The 15,320-nt window shown below is 40.7% G+C and overlaps 1 protein-coding gene across 3 annotated transcripts in view; it reads right to left on the bottom strand.

Annotated features, from left to right (window-relative positions):
• The window catches only part of LOC141807345 (phospholipid phosphatase-related protein type 5-like), a 151,200-nt gene that overhangs the window by 25,104 nt on the left and 110,776 nt on the right, over nt 1-15,320 (bottom strand). The gene's annotated exons all lie outside the window — the stretch shown is intronic.

The following is a 15,320-nucleotide window of genomic DNA, read 5'->3' as shown; positions in this document are numbered from 1 at the left end:
TGTGCTTCAGATGAACTGCAGTAAATAATACATTGTTTCATAAGATCCAACCAAATATCACCACAGCACAGCCTTAAAACACACAACTGTTCATCAGTGTCACTGATTTTAAGTTCATCAAAGATCAAATCAATCAAATGTTTCTCTAACAAATCAAAAGCACTTCACTGCTTTAATGACACTGGCACCTTGTTGTAAATGCACATGATGTAAGCTAAATACTACTGTGTTTACGTCCGACAAGCCTTTGCAATGAGCCCAAAACGCCATCTGATTCACAAAGGGTTAGGTGTGCTGTTTGCAAACGTTTAGATGAATGCAACATTTAGAGCATAATACGCTCCTTTCTGTGCAACTGAGCCTCAGTGATAATAACACCTAATCGAATCAAAAGACCATTGTCACTTAACAAGCATTTTTACTTTCTGGTGACAGTCTGTGGTATTTGTGCTGGTATTCATTAGTCACAATAAAATCTGCACCTCTGGATTCCTAAAACTTAAAGGATAAGTTCGGTTCATACAGCTTTTACATCTTTTATAGAATGAAGTAGAACAAAATACTCACCCAGAAGGCTTTCCTGATCCAAGCAGTGCTTCGGGAGATATTTAGATCCATAATCGTGCAGCGGACGTCCCTACAATGGGATCCATCGGGGCATAGACAGCGCTGCTCCTGAAACTGCATTAATCGTCCAAAAACTCGTGTTTTTCACCAATATTCCATCATGGTCCGCTCCGGGTTAGTCCTCTGCTGCAGTCTGTGTCACTCCAGACAGCGCTGTGTGGCTGTAATGACCTCTGAACTGACAAAGACTTTGTTTAAGATTGCCCCTCAAAGAAAGGAGGGAGTGGAGTCAGCTCTCCAGAGAGTACTGTGCATGTGCGGAGGGGCAAAAGTAAACAAAGTCTTCGTCAGTTCAGAGGTCATTACAGCCACACAGCGCTGTCTGGAGTGACACAGACTGCAGCAGAGGACTAACCCGGAGTGTACCATCATGGAATATTGATGAAAAACACAAGTTTTTGGACGATTAATGCAGCTTTAGGAGCGGCGCTGTCTATGCCCCGATGGATCCCATCATACGGACGTCCGCTGCACGATTATGGATCTAAATATCTCCCGAAGCACTGCTTGGATCAGGAAAGCCTTCTGGGTGAGTATTTTGTTCTACTTCATTCTATTAACAATGTAAAAGCTGTATAAACCAAACTTATCCTTTAACCTCTGTACAAAAAGTCTCATGATACAAAGTTAAACCAGTGTAGGTTTAACTCCACACATGCAGGCTGGTTAGCGCCTCACTTGTAATGATGGCCCAATAAAATATAATAAAACCATATTTGTGATAACTGACCCAAAAGTGACAAGTTGTTACATTTCAAGCTGAGCCTTTTGTTACATTTTTTTTCTCTTTTTTTTGTTACATTTTGACTTGTTAAACTAATTAATTATTTGTTGTGTAATTAATTAATTAATTAATCAATTTTTGTGCAATCAATTAATTAATTAAACCCTTTTGATACAATTTTGGTTGTGGCATTACAATTCTTTGTTACATTTTGGGTTGCTGTAACATGTCTGATAACATTTTGGCTTGTTACCATAGACTGTATAAAACAAGGGCGTGGTCTCCACAACGTCACCCGCCTGTTCATGAAACCATGAAATGAAGCAAATTTGGGGACACCGGCTTTGAGCTTCCTTTCAAACAGCAACCTGTCAGTTATGTGAGTATCTCCGATTGGACAATCAAACAACAACAAAAAATCACTCACTGTACAGTGTGTGCCAATAGAGAAATTAGTTTTTCAGAACTAACCTAATTTTACCCAGGCTGTAAATATATTTTTAATGCTTAGAAGCTCATTTTTGTGGCTGGGTGACTTCCATTTTCTCTGCAGCCAACCTCAAGCGAATTCTCAATGAACAACAATTTTAGCACTTCCACATAGGCTTCATTTTGTTACTGAATGTTGCCCCTTGGTTGTAACAGTTTGGGTTACTTTTACAGTTTTTTGTAACACTTTGGGTTGTTGTTTCATTTTTCTGATACATTTTGGTAGTTTCATTTGGGCTTGGTGTTATATTTTTTCTTTTGTGTTACATTGTGGATTTATTTTTCCATTTTTTTGTTACTCTTTTGGCTGGTATTACATTTTATAGTTACATTTTCCTTTGTTGATACATTTTGTTTTGTTACATTTGGGGTTGTCGGTTCATTGTGTAACTCTTTTGGTTGTTAAATTTTGGGTGTTATCACAATATTTTTTGTTACATTTTGGGTCGTTGTTATATAATGGGCCCTAACAAAGCTGCACTGTCACAACTTTTTTTTTCTGTACCTAAACAGATTTGTTATTGTTGCTTGGAAATAACTTGTTATAAAAAATGATCTTTATCACATCAACCACAAGTTAACACATATAGAAGAGTGTTTATAAAAAGTATCTCCTTCCCATCCAGCTCATCAGTGGGTATAATTCAGCTCTGCCAGGATGAGAGCGCACGACACAGCTCTGTTCAGCCAAGGGGAGATCCTAGCAGCTCATGTGAGTCACAGACATCCCCATACCGCAGAAAACTGCACAGAGATGCAAAGCTGCGTGGGTGTTTTTGTGCCTGAACATCATTATGTGCTTTGAGAGTTAGACTTTGTGACGGAGCCACAGGAGCAGATAGTGGGGGCAAATCGTTTGAAGTTCTTTGTGCTGTTGGCATCTGAAAGCAATTCTTTGCTAATCCCTCCCTGATAAGTTTAACTGCCCTTGTGTCCAAGTTGCTCATGTTTTAAATTCTCTGATGAATCATCTGATGTTATCACATACAAAGCCCCTGGTACTGTTTGGATGAAAAGCAGCTTTCAGCTCTGCAGGTGATCATCACAGAATAATCTTACACACTTCCTCACAGAATCAATCATACAATCAATTTACAAAACACATCACAGAGATGGTGTTCTATAAGATGTGCACTTAGTAAAATAATTATCCTGGAAACCAAGGATAGAAAGCACACTATGCTTGTATCAAAGATCTTAATCCAGATAACTTCTGATAAATAAATCTGAGTGAAGTACATTCAGTGCAAGGTAAAATATGTCTGGGTAATTACTCTCCACGTCAAAGCAGCTTCTTAAAGAACAACCAAGTGATCCGTGCACAGAGCTCAGCGATCGTTTCTCTTTTTTGTTCATAAAAACAACCTTGAAGAAGAGGAAGGGAATAGGGACAAATGGAGAGAAAGAGACAAATATAACCCAGAAGAAACATTTCTATGTTTGGCTCGAGCCACTAATCTGTAGTGTTGAGGCAGCAGACAGCCTCCAAGGGCCTAATTGTATTTTCATTAGAGTGCGCAATCTCCTCCAGGGAGAGATCAAATGTTTCCATTCCTCTCCCTGCAATTCATTTATTTTTCATCTCTCTGGTTATTCAGGACTTAAATATCAGGGTTTTTCTCTAGCAGGGAAATTTCTGCAGTGCACAGTGTTTGAGGAGATCTTTCTGTAAGGTTTTTTGTAATGCCAAAGGTCCTTTCCATTTATAAATGAATGACTTCGTCTTTTCTCTAATCAGTTATTAACATGTCCATCCCAATGGACGTTTGTTGTATGACAGTCCCATGACACGTGGCCTATTGTGGTTCAGCATGCTGTCTTTTTACTTCTCTGTGCTTAACAAAGCCCATTTAACAGAAAAAAATCTTTATTTATTCTGAAGATAACACAGGGACATTATTGCCATTACCCAGTTGGCAGTGTGTGTGAAAGCGGTGAGCCCCAACCTGCCCAGTCCTACTTTGGTTAGCTCTTGGAATTAGTCGGCTGCTTAGCTCCATCATGGATGCTCCAGATGCTGAGCACAGTGATAGTTTCTCTCTAAGTGTCCTTGAGAATTCCTCATCCAACCACTTCCAATTAGACCCATGTTTTTTTTTTTTTTTTTAATATCTGAGACAGTCATTCACACATAAATGTTGATATAACAACAAGAAATCTGTATTACACAGATAAGACTGCTCGAGAGCCCCCTTTTTTTAATGTCTGACACCAAATGAGCAGGAATTTATTGTAAGGGATGAAAACCCAAGAATGTGTCTTTTTTATTGGTCAGGATAAAGTTTGAACAAGATTTAGTGATGTTGTCAAATAAAAGTCTGCAGCAGAAGGAGCTAAATGTGCTGTTGCTGTGAGAACAGCACAGTGTAACCTTGTGGATGTTGGGAGCCCAGTGTCCCAGACATACTTAACGTAAGAGCTCATCAGTTTGTGCTGATAGAACAATGGCAGCTCAAGAAAAGCAACACATGTCAAACCCAATGGAAATTTAGTAATTAAGTAAATGTATTTAGTAAAGGACCTTTCATAGAAGAAAGTATAGAATATAAAATAAGATCATAGCAGCACAAAAAAACATTAAAAATGTTGTCAAACAGCAAAAGAATCAAACATCCTCGCCCCTCTTCCATTTCTACAAGAAAACAAACAAATAAAAGACAAATAGAGACACAGGCTCTTGTAGGTCCTTGCAGGTGCTGAAATAGTAGAACTGTAGAAGGTGAAAATAATTAAAGTTGCAGTGGACAGTGAGATGTACTCTTCCTTGGCTCTGATGTAATACAGCTCACACTACCCAGCAGGTAAACACTGAGGTAACAAACCAGCCAAGGATCAACAGTAAACACACAAATCTTTATTTCTTCATTTCTCTTGTATGTCAGCACCACATGTGTACAGAGACTGTCATGGAAAGCACCCATCAGTGTTAACTCAACAGATGCACACACTACAGACACACCATTTATGCTAATCATTAAATACAGACACAGACAAATATATACATATTTGTATATATTTATATATTTTCTAAAATTAAAAGTTAAATGTTTTATTGTGTTCAGCCTAATTCTCTGTAAAATGATAAGAGACTCTCACCTGATTGCCTCTGTCTCTCTCTTCCTCTGTGAAGACTATGCAGGAAAAGAGATATTATCATGTTAATATCTATAAATTATTGATATTGATCTATAATATTTCCTGCAAGTGACTATTCTCACATCAGGTCAGACTTTTTAATAATGTGCTCCTGCACAGAGATTCCATCTTTCAAGTTTCTGTATGTGACCAAATAATATTACAGGGATATTTTTAAATCTGAGCAGACGTGCAGTGGCTCACAAATTTGTCCTGGGTTTGAATATTTTGCCAGAGATCTGAATCAATGAAAAGTAATTTTTAGACACATATCTAGAAAAAGCATAACATATCACATATATTGCATAACATTGGGGTAGGAATATTGCACAAGCACATACTGTGATAACAATATTGAAACCATATATTGTGTAGCCCTAGTGACTGCTCTATATGGAGCTCAGGCACGGTACACTTCTTGCACAAGCACAAGCATATTGCTGTGACTTCTGACCACTATGAATCCCCGTCCTGCATAAGCCATTAACTCATGGGTGTTGCAGGGCTTTGTCGGATCAGAATGACTTAACATAAGCCCAGAAGTCTCTGAAGTTGTAGCCATGTTCTCTGTTTCCCATTGTGCAGACTCTAATGTGACCATGCTTGTTGTAAACGGGCGCTTCATTAGCCTGGTTTCCACCAGGCAGTCTGGTTTAGATCAGTACGGTTTGGCTTGGTTAAGCCTGGTCCTGTTTGCATTTCCACAGCCAACCGTAACCCCTTGTGGTAGGCAGCGTGTAAGCCAGATGCTGATAGCCACAACAGTTATGTAATTGCATGACGCCATAGCAGCGCAACACAGTGTTTGCTGCTAATTAATCTAACAAAGAAGAAAAACAAGATACAATAAACAAAGAGAAACAATGGAAGACATCTAGTAATTCGTCTTCTTTGCGATTGGCATGTGGTGCTTTGTTAAAAAGAACAATCAAGCTTTGTTTCAGAGAAGACTGTGTGAAATACAACAGCCGCTTTGCACAGGAAGTGATGATTCTTTCCACCAATCAATGGTCTGCAGTGTTGTAGCTCCACCTTCCGAGATCAGATCGGTTTAGTCTGGCACCCATACGGAAGGGTCCCAAAAAGTGGGATTACTTGTTGTGGTTATCTGAGGATCTGTCTCAGGATTAGTCAGTGGAAATGCCGTAAAATGCTGCCTTGACTTGGTAGGAACAGAGTCTTCAGTGATGTAGGTGGGCCATGGGTGTGTTGTATTACCACATGATGACGTATGTACAAGATGTGCCAAAGTCCAGTACAAAATAGAGTAATGTGACTGTGATCTGTGCCTGTCAGTGGAGGAGTGGTGCTGCAGGGGGGGCAGTGGTGCTTAAGTATGGCACAGTTCAGATGGCCAGTGTGACCGCGCTCTTAGCGACCCTTATAGTTCATTAACAAATGTCATTACAATACTTTCTTTGATTGATGGAGTTGATTTGTAGTCCAGCTTCAAACGTAACAACAACTTACGTCTCGCCATCCATCCACTGGATGCAACTTCAAGCTGAACCAGAGTAGTTTGTTAATGATCCTCTGCAGTGATTGGCTGAATATTAACACACAAACACACCAGCTGACACACAGACAAGTCTCTGCATTATTTTCCAGTGTGTGAGTTCAAGAAGCTGAGCTCTGATATGGACGTACTACACACTGAAGGTTTGCTTTCTGCAGCCATGAGGGGCATTACATCACGCTCCACAACGTATCATGTCCCTGCTCTGTAGTTATGATTCATGGATTACTATAATATATGGGCTCTGTGTGTGTGTGTGTGTGTGTGTGTGTGTGTGTGTGTGTGTGTGTGTGTGTGTGTGTGTGTGTGTGTGTGTGTGTGTGTGAATGTCCTTATCCAGTTCAAGGAGACTTCTCCCTGTGAGTCTTTGTAGCTCGTATACGCCGTCACATCAATGAATCACAACCATTAAATACATAGATGAACAAAAAGAGCCCTCTAGTTGACCCCTGGACACACACACACACACACACACACACACACACACACACACACACACACACACACACACACACACACACACACAGAGTAGCCAGTATAAGTAGCACTCATTAATGTCTTCCTGTTGGACCTTGCCTGACCTTCGACTCCTCAGACCGACCTGATATGTCTCTGCAGCGATTCCACGCAGGGTTCAGGCTCTAACCTATATTTCCATTTAATGTCTCACATTAGCAGCTGCTGGCACAGACGCTATATCACTGGCTTGTCAGCTAAACGGAGAGTGGGACATGAAAAATCCACATGGGGAGACGAGTTAGAGCTGCTCGTCCTCAGCGCGACGCTGCTTCAGACATCAATCTCTCCGTCATGCCAAGATCAAATGGTGTTGTATAACTGAGGGCGAGCTGCTCAGACAGACGGACAGACAGGACGCCTGAGCTCTGGAGCCAGCACAGGCTGCTTCTGGGATATATCAGCTTGATTTAAAGGGGGATTTCAAAGAGGTATTTGTCTCTGGGGGCTCTTCAGATTAGAGTTATGACTGAGATCTCTCCTGGTTCAGCCGGTGTATCATCCCTGTGGTTCAAATGCTATCAGGTCCAGTTGCTGAGGTCAAGATCTGAAGCGCCTGATGGAATTTATGCTCTCTGATATTAATTTTCTTGTAGCACTTTGTTTGCTGTTTGGGAAAGGAACCATAAAACCAGCTGAGGCATAGTGACTTACAGACCAATTTACTCCTTGTAAACTGTTATGGCTGTGCGTACGTTTTGAGAACAGAAGTGCTGAGGAGAACAGTGGTATGAGGGTGTTATCCACCAAAAAACACATTTTTTACCTGAATAACACCAATTTTATGGATGGATAACAACTCACAGGTTAATGAGGAATCAGTGAGTGGATGGAAAACATCAAGTGGACAGTCACTCAGTGGGTGAATCCAGCCCAGAGAAGAGTTTAAACATACAAGTCGCGTGATGCTTATGACTACATTATCTGCTGGCACACACTAGACTGACATATGAAGACATGAACTTTTGTCAATAAACCAGAGACCTTCCCAAACCAAAAAACAGGACACTGACAGCTGAAACCTGGGTTATAATAAAGGAGCCAGAAAACTACGTCCAGATAAAAAGCTGCTCCACATATGACAGAATATTAATGGTTTGTATTTAAAAATATTAATAAGACTGCTTCATTTACTTTGTACAAACAATCTGGTAGTTAAATTTATTTCTTTACGTTCAAACCTGGTTAACTGAAGACAAATTTAATAACATCCACAGACGGTCTTAGTGTTTTGATGTAAAGTGTGACTATAAACTGTCAGCTGACCATGATTGGCATGTTTAGTTGAGAGTCACCAGTTAGCATGGTCGCTCTTTGCTCCAAAACACTGGTAGCTCTATAATCATTCGCACTCTGTAGAAGTTGATTTCACAGTGTAGAATCATTTCTGAAAACTGACCACAGTACAAGACAACATTTTTATGCTGCTTACAGCTTTAACTTAGGGGCCGTTTACACGACAACGGTTTTAGGGTGAAACACAAAAGGTTTTGTTGCGTTTCAGCCGACCTAAAACGCAAATTTTTGAAAACAGCCTCCAGAGTGGGATTTCTCTGAAACGCTGCTGACACTGTTGCAGTGTAAACAGTAAGCTTGCATTTTTAGTGGAAACGCTGGCGTCCCACTCCGCTCCACGCGAGCACATACAACAGAGCAACAGTACCGTTGTCATGATCGTTGCTAACTACCGTGTTGTGCTTGTGCTGCGTAATCTACTGAATCTGCTGACTGTCTTTAGACAAAATGAGCATCTGTTGCTCCACTTCTGCTCTTAGTATTCGCAAATACACCAGATGACCGGCTCAACTCGACTTCAGTGGAGATTTACCAAAAGCGGCTTCTGGACAAGACAGTTATAGCACCACCTACAGGCCTGGCATGCTTACTACAGTGTTTTCAGTCCCTTGGTGTTTCCGCGTAAACACAGATTTTTTTTCACTGTGTTTTCACTGCGTTTTAGCATTTTCAGATGAAACGTCGTGTTAACAGGGCCTTGGTGTTTAAAGGGGCTGTGAGGAGTTTGAAAGTGGTCTTGGTAGATGAGCTCTGGCAGGACATAACCAGGATTCACCAGGGTTTACATTACACATCCCAGCACCCCACTGTAAGTGGTGTTACATTTGGACAGCTACTGACTTACTGTATGAACTGACAGTTAGCTTGTTGTCACATTAGCCAACGGTTTGGTCGTAGCACTGGGCTGCTAGTTGTGCTACATTTAGCTGGCTACTGACATACCGTACAAAATTACAACATTTGCTTGTTGTGATGTTTCAAACAACAGCACTACATAACTGTACTGATAAGTTCTTTACCTCGCTGTGTTGTATCTGGGAAAAATTTGCCTTGAACAAAGAAAATTAGCTCCAAAACAAACACTCGCCTGTTAAAAAGGCACATTTTTATAACGGAGTGTGTGAGACTCCGAGACAGAAGCTGGTGAGGTAGTCCAATTAAAACAGATCCTCCTCACAGCATCTTTAAAGAACATTAACTTATCTCAATAAAGGGAGCTAAATGCAGCTTCTGTTGCTAAAATGCACACATATATTTGTTAAAATCGGCTAAAACATGGTCTTCACAATGACATTTAGATAACATACACTTTGAGTGATGAGCAATCAAAGATGAAATGATGAAAAAGTCCATCTTTAATCAGGGAATATTTTAAAGGCAGGTAGTCAGTGAGAAGTCAGGTTGAGAAGTCAGTGAAACGTTTTGAATAAAACACCACAGGGGCAAAAATGTCACATTTTGTTAATCTGAATGTCACATTTCTGTTATTCAGTCAGGTAAATGGAGTCATTACCAACTCTTTTTAATAAACCCTTAGGCTCAGCTGATGCTGGATGTCGCTGCTGTAATGACCACAACAATGACGATTTGGAAAGGAGTAATGATTGTCTCAGCAGAGCTTCAGGGTTTATGTGTGTGTCTGTGTGTGTCTGTGTGTGTCTGTGTGTCTGTGTGTGTGTGTGTGTGTGGTCCTGTTTTTTGTCAATTAGTGTTGGTGTGCAAACTGCATGTATGTCCTCAGCGCTGAGCTGCACACACCGCGGCTTTTGCTAAATGACCTAGATAACAGAGGCAATCTGCTCCCCCCATCATGTAGGGAGTCACTGAGGGTTCAAGCCCGAACATTCATCGCTTATGGGCACTGGGGCAGACAGCGGCTCTCTGACACAGTAAATCAAGCAATCTTACCATCAGCAAAACTCCAGACTGCTCAAAGGATAAATCCACAGTGAATCATTCAGAGCAGGAATCTGCTGCTGTTCTGGTTTCTGTGCTGTCAAACTTCCCAGCCTGACCCCTGACCTGTGCTGTCTGAGGTAATGAATGAATGAACGGACCAACTAATTAATAGATGGACAGTTGCTGCAGAGTTGCGTGTTTGATGGGTCTTGTGCCCACTATCATACATGGCAAAGGATGCAGGGTCAAACAATTTCATACTTAAAGAGGAGGTATCATGTTTTTTTTCATTCTTAGTTCTGTCCCTCTGGAGCCCCTGTATCGTTGCATGATTTATGGCTTAATAAAATCCGTATTAAGTCTCCCTGACCAAAAGAGGCCCCTGTGTTCAGCTTCTGTTAGAAGTCCCAGTATCCAGGTATAAACAGTGGGGTGACCGTTACTTTGCTGTTGCTGCTCCAAGCTTTTGGAACCATCAGACCCAACCGGCCTTTTTAAGTCTAAGCTGAAGACTAACTTCTGTAAAATGATTTGTAACTCTGACCAGGACTGCCCTTTTTTATGTACACACTTTGTTTTGTTCTGTTTTATCTTTTCTGAAAGGCTTTTGGAAACCCTTATTTTAACTGCTGACTAAAATGTTTTGTCTTAGCTGCTGTCCCTTTAAGGCTCCCCACTCCAAAAACCCCCCTTCACTCTGACTGGCCAGCCCCATGGAGGCCTGTCAGGGGAGGAGCTACGGGCAGTGTTTCAGTTCTAGCCCCTCCATGCTGTCTCATGAAGACCTCATTCTATTTTTTCAGAATAGAGTGTTTTGATCAGTTTACGGACAGATTCAGGAATTCCTACAACCATTTGAAAATGTAGAGGTTTGAGAATCTGCACAGGTTTAGGCTGAGCATCCAGCTTTGTTGCTTTATATCTGTGGTTAAAATATGGGGAAGTAAAATACCCCCTCTTTAATGCTTGTGTTGGTCTTGTCCTCCTCACTCACATACTTTGCTAACATCATCAAACTTGGCAATTACCAAAAAAATAAAACAGAAATACTAATCCCCCCTAGCTGTATTTTACCACACACCTCTACAACTCTATCGTTTCATTCAGCAGACGCTTTTTTCCCAAAGTGTTTCAAGTTATTTGGCTACAGGTGTTGCCATCATGTGCAAGAACAAGTGCAGTTTTATTTATTTATTTATTTATTTTTGATAATAATACATTTTTAAAAAGAAAGAAGAAAAAGAAGAAGAAAAAGAGGAAGAAAAATATCCCTTGCATGTGTTTTGGTTTGCACTGGATGTGCACGTGTGGAAAGAGAATTATACAATATTTTGGCACTTCTAGCCTGCCAGGCTTCATTGTGAGTTTGGCTAACAAAGAAATTAAAGTGTGACCTATTTACAGCTACGTTCAACGCTCCTTCTACCATGAAACTAGTCACAGAGAATCATTTGATTTGCTTGTTTGCACAGGAAGTAGGAGAAGTCAGGTAAGGAGGAGTCTTATTTTCCTGAACTGTGCTTATTTTCGTCATCAGTATATTCTATGTGATTCAAGGTGATTCCTCACATTGAGACAGTGTGCAGACAGGTAAAGCACAGCACTCTTCATCACCTCCGCCCCAGTCCTTCTCTCTGTTAGGAGACAGCCACCCCTTCCAATTAAAATCCAGGCAGCATCCTTTTGTCAGTCTCTCCCTAACTTTGATCTGTAACTGGGCCTTACATAAGACAGTCAAGTAAGAAATTAATCCCGAGTTCAATGCAATGATCTTAACAGAAATCAAAGAGATTAGAAGTGTGTCCCACTCTGAGGCGTTTTGTTGCAACAGCTCAGAGCTCAGATAACAATAAAAGAGAGGATGGTGGAATAAAGCAAGCAGGTCCATCTTATCTGTCTGATCTGTCCATGAGCACTGGATCCAAATCACTCCATTAGACCGTTACTTCAAAGCCTTTCACTCTTCACTGTTGTAATGGAATAATACTTAGACTATATCCATTGTTATTAAACTATACAGCAAACTTCACGGATACATCCAGTTTGATCAGATCTCAATAAGAGCTGAGGTTAAAAAAACAGGCTTCAATTCAATGTGAATATTAAAGAGGAGAGATCAAAAAACAAAACTTCACAAATGTTTCAAAGAGAAAATTCTGCTACATTCCTCAGTCTGAGTGCAGAATCTAAATGACACAGTAAATCCAGTGTATTCTGCTGCACATATTTGTCCACAGTCACGCTCCCACTTCTGTGCTCGAGGATCTTTTCCATCACATGCACAGAGCTGGATTTATCCACTAACTTCCTGTTTCTACAGGCAGCTTTGACAAAAGTGACAACATCCTGTGTTTGTCTCCTTTGTTTTGTTTGTGAGGACTTATTTCAACTGGTTTAAAATGAAAATTCACTGTGTGGATTCTATGTGACTGTGATTCTCGGGTCTGTTGTGTCCTGTTGCTGCAGGAGGACATGTTTTTTGGGGGTTTTTTTTAAACGCTTTCAGTCGTCAGGATAACATTTATGTGCACAGATGGCACAAAGAAATAGAGGGGATACAAACCTTCAGATTTAGGGTCAGTCCCAACTGTCACTTTTTCCCTTACCCTTCGTCTGACCCCTTCATCTGTCCCTTCCCCTTGGCCCTCTGTTTTGAAGGCCAAGCCACTCGATTCCCACTACATCATCACCCCTAGACTCTTGCTAGCTGTTGCAGACTGAGCGACTGTTTATTCACCTCCAAAGCGAACACATTTTTACCAAGTGATGATAAACTGATGTCAGATTAGGGTGACACATTCACAGCAAACAGACTTCACTATGATGTACTGCATCACATGAGTGATGGGACAGCTAAGCTATGAAAGCTAACGTTAAGCTGACGTTACAGTATTCAAAAGCCATATTATGTAGCTTCTGAATACTGTCACGTTAGCTAAACGTTAGCTTATGTAGCTAATGTAGCTCCTGAATGCAGCTTATCTGTCTAATCATTCATGAAATGTAGTTCACTGTAGTGAAGTCTGTTTGCTGTGAATCTGTCACACTGTCCTGACATCAGTGTAGCTATTATTAGCTGTCGCTGTAGCTATAGCAGCGTTAGCTAGGTCGTTATAACAAGCAATTACAAAATACAACCAACATTTCAAAACATGGGTACTATTAACGCGGAGTAACAAAGATTGGAGGTCTAAAAATAAAATATGAATATCATGGGAAATGTGTTATACCCCTTGGTTTTAAGTGAGGTCCCTGTTTGTCTTTGTTTAAAGGGCTGTGTGGCCCGTCCCCTTGGCCTTTCCTTTAACCACTTCAGTAGGCGTGCACAAGCAAAACCAAGGGCTAAGTGGTAGAATTGGGAGTGGCCCTTACAGTGACCCTGATCTGTCCTTCACTATCCCTACACAGGGCCAGCCATTGGCATAGGTGACCTAGGCGGCCGCCTAGGGCGCCATCTGCTGGTAGGGGCGCGAATAAACATCGGTTCGGTGTTCATTTGCTGGCGTGAAATTAAAGACGAGGAGGGATGTCTGACCAATGCCGACTTGGCCCTTTTATTGCTGGACTTGTAAATACTTGTTGATTGTTTACCATCTGTTTACAGTATTCTTGAGAACGTACCAGTATGTAGTTTTGTTTAGACCTATTTCATCTGTGTGATATCCCCAGCTCGTGGTTGTCTTTACTTTTATTCACTTCATCGGTTCAACAGGACGAGCGCAGGAGTGGCTTCACGGTAATAAAACCAGTTGAACTTAGCGATTTTAAACATCGTCCTTTAGTCAAAATTAAATAAATTACCTTGTCGCTATCCATCCTGTAAACAGCAGCTGGAGGCAGAAGAATACTTTTGAGTGAAGTCCTGGCTTTTGTGATTCGCCTACAAAACAAATGCATGCGACCGGCAGATCTGTACCTTTACGGCAGTATGCAGGCGCTAGCGCTCATGGGTAGTTGAGTTCTCTTTCCGGTCCAGTTTGCCTTGGTTGTATTGTTTTGTTTATTATTTTAATGACAAGAAGTGGGATGTTACCATGTTGTAATAGAGAGAGAGGTTTTTGGAATTGCACTTTTTCCCCCTAGGGACTTTTGCACTTAACTTGGAAGTGTTCTTTATTTTTATTTAATTTTATTATGGTTCTAAATATTCCAATGATGTGCTTTTTTTGCTAACTGCACTGTTTTGAAAAGTTTTAAGATTTGCTGTATTGTTTTTATTTTCACAAAAGTTCTGTTTGTAAAGTTTTAGTGCGCACTGAAGTAATAAAAAATGATATATGTTTAACTTCACAATTTATTTTATTGTATGTATGTTTGTGTGTTTGCCACGGAGGGCAGAGGGTGGCACGTTTTTGTCTTTCGCCTTGGGTGCCTGCTGAGCTAGGGCCAGCCCTGTCCCTACAGAAGACATCAAACATGGCCGGTAAAAAAAGAGGATAAATGTTACATTAGTTAGACCGACTGACATGATTACAGCGCGCATAGAGCTCGGCGTTTGAGTGCTACAGATAAAGGTGCGTTTGTGGTGAACACAGATTTTAGGATTTTGGTGCTTAGAGTCAAAATTGGAATCAGAATGCCTCTAAAGCCGGATCTCTAACTCAGAAAGTCAGATGAATCCCACCAGCCTGACTTAGAATTTATGTTGTGTTCTCTTCACGTATGCAGTTGATACATGTTTTGTTTTACATCAGAAATGTTGAGTAGTACATTTGTACATTTGTTTTGGCTGCTCTATTGAGAATTCCACAGTGCTACTCCTGTGGTTTAAAATGTGAATCTCATGTTGAGTATGCAAACTTATCTTAGTTATGTAAAACATGTTGTTAACTCTACACGTCATATATAAATGTTTAAATAAAACATATTTTCATTCATGCATGGAGTGGAAAAATATCTAATTGAGTTGCTGTGTAAAGCTTAGTCCCCCCAGTTCAAAAATCTCTTCTGTGCCTCAGATAACATCACCAAAGTAAAGGTCCCCAAGATGAAAAAGCAGAAATAAGAGACCAACGTTCAGACAAACCAGAGTTACCCTTCAATAAAACAATGTACTTTTAGTCCTGAGACTGTGAGCAGCAGTTACACTTCAACAGTCACTGAAGGTAAAGTATCATT

Source organism: Halichoeres trimaculatus, unplaced genomic scaffold, assembly GCF_033239565.1.
Source record: "Halichoeres trimaculatus isolate MK-OKI-2021-1 unplaced genomic scaffold, fHalTri1.1 fHalTri1_scaffold_18, whole genome shotgun sequence".
NCBI lineage: Eukaryota > Metazoa > Chordata > Actinopteri > Labriformes > Labridae > Halichoeres > Halichoeres trimaculatus.
The sequence above is the reverse complement of the archived record's forward strand: the minus strand, read 5'-3'. Positions and strand labels throughout refer to the sequence as shown.